Below are 4,804 nucleotides of genomic sequence, written 5' to 3'. Positions count from 1 at the left end.
ACCAGCTGTATTTGAACTCTGCCTCTGTGCAAGGCCTCATGGAAAGCCTGAAACAGCCTGGCTTGTAGAGGACCAGGAGACCAAAGCTTGAAGACAGAGTGACGGTCTCCCAGAGTCTACTTAGCCTCAGCCTCAGTGCTGCATCCATGCTGTTTCTGGCTTCAGTGGGTCAATTCTCTCCCGTAACATCTGTAAGTGCTCCTGTGGTGATGGAGGTGGCTGGAGAGAACAGGCTGCCATAACCCTCCCTCCCTGAGAAGGCCCAATGGGGAACGTTTTAGGCATCAGGGCATTCCGGGGAGCATCTTCCAGGGACCTCTCCTACACCCTGCCCCGCCCTGGCTCTCTAGTCAGAAATTGTAGTTGCTTGGACAGCTGGGCTGATCCAGGACAAATGCATCTACTAGGCTGCTCTTCAGGGTGCTGGGGTGGGGGCAGGGGCACTTCAGGGATAGGAAGGAGAGGCCTGTGTGTTCCAGAAGTACAGAGGAACCTGGTGCCAGCCGCAGTCAACCCCGATGTGATGACCTTTCTACCCACCCTCTTTGATGTCTTGGTGCTGGCTGCTGTCTTTGGCCAGGTAAGCTCATGGTCTCTGCTCCTGGGGTCCCCTCACTGGGCCTGTCCACTGACTTGCAGGTAGAGGAGCCTACAGGCCAGGACTGTCCTTGGCTTCCCCTTCCAGATCGTGGGTTCAAACACCATTCCTGGGTTCCACCACCACCAAGCCTCAACGGTGTCCTGATGGGCACAGGAGCTGCTGGGGCTTTCTAGGTTAAGACCCTTGCCTATCCCAGCATTCCCCCGCTGCAGTAGGGGGGCTGCAGGGGTCAGCCTCAGTCTCTGCCCTGGGAGCCTACCTTACTTTGCCCGGGCATCCCCACACCTCCCCTGGAAGACCCCCCACACCCAGTGGCTCTGATCCACTGTAGAGCAGCCAGGGCCCCCGTTGCTCACACCCTCTGGCCTGAGGCTGACTGGCATTGTGGCTGGGTTTGAGGGTCAGGGTTGGGGGTGGGCCTTGCCCTCAGCAGCTCCCACTCCCACTCTGACCCCTTTTCAATCTTCCTCCTCTTGTGGGTTCTATGCTTGGACCCTCCCAGCTCCTCACACCAGATGACTTTCTAAATATCCAGAAATCACTTTTTAAAATACCAGCTTCGGGGCTAGGAGTGCCCAGAGCAGACCACGAAGGCTATGGCCAGGCAGGGGCCCTGCCTCCCAGACTTCTGCCCTCAACCCCAGACCCCAGGTCTGAGCCCTGGGCCACCCAGGGCTACCCTGGACCCACCAGAATTCCTCCACCACCACTTGGTCAAAGTTTTGTAGAGGTCTGAGGACAAGGGTCAGCTGGGGGATCAGGAGAGGATGAAGAGGGTCACAACTCTAACAAAGTCTTGTCCAGTCATCCCCCATCTTCCCGAGGCCCCTTCCCTGACCCCCCACTTCATCCCGCCACTTCATCCATCTCGCCAGCTGCCCCTGAAGTGCCCAGAAGTCAGGGCTGGTTTTGTCCTCCAAGGCCGTGGTGTAGTGCTGGCCCAGGATCTGCAGCCAAACTTCATACAGCACCAGCTCCGCCTTCTCCCCTAGAGAGATGGGGATGGAGGTGGCATCAGCCTGTACTCCCTCTCCTGGAAGCCGTGGGGTGGGGTGTGCACCCAAACTCTAATGCTCCATCCAGGGGTCAGCTGCTGCTGGTCTAAAAACGAGATTTCTTGCTGCCTGTTTTTCTGTGATCCATGAGCTAAGAATGGCTTTTACATGTTTAAATGGTTGAAAACATGGAAAGTAGAATCTTATCTTGTGACACATGAGAAGTACATGACATGCAAACTTCCACATCCATAAAGAAAGGTTTCTGGGAATGTGGCCATGCTCATTTGCTGACATGTTGTCTAGGGCTGCTTTCTTGCTACAGGGGAGGGTTTGAGTATGTGGTGATGGAGACTCAGTGGCCTGCAGAGCCTTAAAGAGTTTCCATCTGGCCCTTTACAGAAAACGCTTGCTAACCCCTACGCTGATCCATCTAATGGAATATGCTCCTCACTCCGAGAGTTGATCCTAGTAGGAAATGTTGCTGACAATTTAACAGATGCTGCTTTTATGATTTATTTTGTCACTGCTGTGGTGGGAGACATGTAAGAAAATTCACCCCGTGGGAGGAGGTCATGGTGGGGCTTGTGGCCATCAATGGTGAAGCCTCTTTAAGAGGACGCGTGGGGAGCTCTACCATCTGCTGAGGGTGTTGTGATGGGCCCTCTGTGTTGAGGAATGAAGAGGGAACATGGCCTGTCTGCTGGGAACGGCTTCTGGGGAGCAGAAGAGATAGTAGTTTGGGCCTGTGGAGGCAGAGGCCCAAACCAATCTGGTGTCTGGGGCGGCTGGCAGGGAGAGTAGCTATGTAGGAGTGGGTGCGAGGGCAGAGCCCGAAGGAGGGCACCCCGACCACACTCCCAGGAGGCTGCGGTGGTGGGGGTGGGGCAGCACTGTAGGAGGACCAGTGCCTTCTGTGGCTGAGGGGTCCTTGGAGAGCAGCTCCAGGCTGTGCGTACCTGGGACTGATTTCACCCAGCGCTCTCTCAACTTGGGTGTGGAACAGCTCTCCGTGTTAGGATGGCATGAGCTTGCAGAAGTCATCCTATCAGGAGGCCTCAAGAGGAGATATGGGTTACTTGCAGCCCTGCACTAGGGCAGAGCTGAGGGGTTTTGCCTATGACTTGGTGGGACAGATCTTGTCATGCATGTGAGGACTCAGTGAGGTCCTGGGCAATCGGGGAGGTGACGGGACCCTCTTGTCCCTCTGATCTTGACTGCTTCTCGCCTATGTCCAGCTCCTTGCTGAAACTCTATGCCCCATTCCTCTCTGTGGCCCCAACACATGAGCAAGTATTGTCTGAAGAAAATTCTGCCCATTCTCTAGAAGGGGAACACCGAGGTTTAGAGAGGGGAAGAGCCTGATGGCCCAGAGACACACAGGGATCACAGCCCTACTAAAAACACAGAAATTAGCTGGTGCAGTGGCACAGGCCTGTAATTCCAGCTACTAGAGGGGCTGAGGCACAGTAATTACTTGAACCCAGGAGGCAGAGTTTGCATGAGCCATGATCTCACCACTGCACTCCAGCCTGTGCAACAGAGCGTGACCCTGTCTCAAAAATAAAGTTAAAACCCGTTTGTCCAGTATAACATTTTTCAAAATATATACTCAAACATAGAGAAGTCTAGAAATGTCACCAATGGTAATTTCAGGAAAGAATTCTAAGGTGACTTGTTTTGGTTATCTGCATTTTTTTTCTTGTATTTTTTGGGCACAGGGTCTTACTCTGTCACCCAGGCTGGAGTGCAGTGACCCCATCAGGGATCACTGCAGCCTTGACCTCACAGTCTTAAGCCATCCTCCCACCTCAGTCTCCTGAGTAGCTGGGATTACAGTCACATGCCACCACACCTGGCTAGTTTTTGGATTCTTGTATTTTTTGCAGAGATGGGGTTTTGCCATGTTGCTCAAGCTGGTCTTAAGTGATTCACCCACCTCGGCCTCCCAGAGTGCTGGGATTACAAGTGTGAGCCGTGTGTGCCAGGCCTATTTTCTATAATGACCATGACCATGGATTTCATGTGCCAATGTTTTTCTAACAATAATATTTACAAAGCATACTATGAAAAATATTCAGAGAAAAAGAAGAATATAAAATTGTAAAACTCATATATAACTAGTTTGTTTGTTTTTTTTTTTTTAAAGGAAGAAAGAAACAAAGTAGATTGTCCAGGAAGATAGTTACTACCACTTTGTATTTCTCTGGTGAACTCATTAGGAACCCAAAAAAGTAGGAGTAGAATCACGAGGTCAGAGTACCCCGGCTTCAACTTCTGGTTCAGAGAATCCTAACAACTTTCATTGTCACCAGCAAGTTCTTTGACTACCTGAGCAAATCTCACCTTAAATCAATTCTCACCTGACATTAACTGCTCAGCTTTCCGCTGATACGTTGAATCCAGGAGACTCCTTGAGTTCTGTGTGTTCAGCTGGCCTCCGGTGGCCCCATTATTATTTTCTGCCAGGTAAAGGTCAGTCACCTCCACACAGATCTCATCACTCACGATATGCTGCAGCTGGAATCAAGCAAAGGCAAGCTGTTAGTGAACACATAAAACATTTCTCCATTATACAGCTACTCAAAAAAGGTTTTGATTTCTTTTGCTAGCAGTTTTAGAAAATTAATCATGCAAACCACTGTATCATTCTCTTGGAGAATAATCAAGCCAAGATTTTCAACCATCTCAGTGGTCCATTGAAAAATTTTCATATCTATTTAAAATCAAAACCAGAGAGAATTCAGGTTAATGTACTTCTTGTTGTTGTTGTTGTTGTTTTTTGAGACAGAGTCTCGCTCTGTCACCAGGCTGAAGTGCAGTGGCTTGATCTCGGCTCACCGCAACCTCTGAATCCTTGGTTCAAGCGATTCTCCTGCTTCAGCCTGCTGAGTAGCTGGAATTACAGGCACACGCCACCACCCCCAGTGAATAATTTGTATTTTTAGTAGAGACGGGTTTCACCGTACTTGCCAGGATGGTCTCGATCTTCTGACCTCGTGATCTGCCCGCCTCAGCCTCCCAAAGTGCTGGGATTACAGGTGTGAGCCACAGAGCCTGGCCTAATGTACTGTTTATTTAAAATTCTAAGGATCTTTAAATAATTTTCCATGGATCATAGTTTTATTACATTTTAAAATCATTTAGAATTTGCTTTCACACATATTCTCCCTCACTTGATCCTCACAACTGCCCTGGGAAGCAGGTT

General features: G+C 50.4%; 1 pseudogene; it reads right to left on the bottom strand.

The window, feature by feature from the left end:
- Positions 1-350: 350 nt before the first annotated feature.
- The window catches only part of LOC105540488, a 12,437-nt pseudogene continuing 7,983 nt past the window's right edge, over positions 351-4,804 (bottom strand).

Source organism: Mandrillus leucophaeus, unplaced genomic scaffold, assembly GCF_000951045.1.
Source record: "Mandrillus leucophaeus isolate KB7577 unplaced genomic scaffold, Mleu.le_1.0 Scaffold22, whole genome shotgun sequence".
NCBI lineage: Eukaryota > Metazoa > Chordata > Mammalia > Primates > Cercopithecidae > Mandrillus > Mandrillus leucophaeus.
Note: the sequence above shows the minus strand (reverse complement) of the source record. Positions and strands in the feature narration are given on the sequence as shown.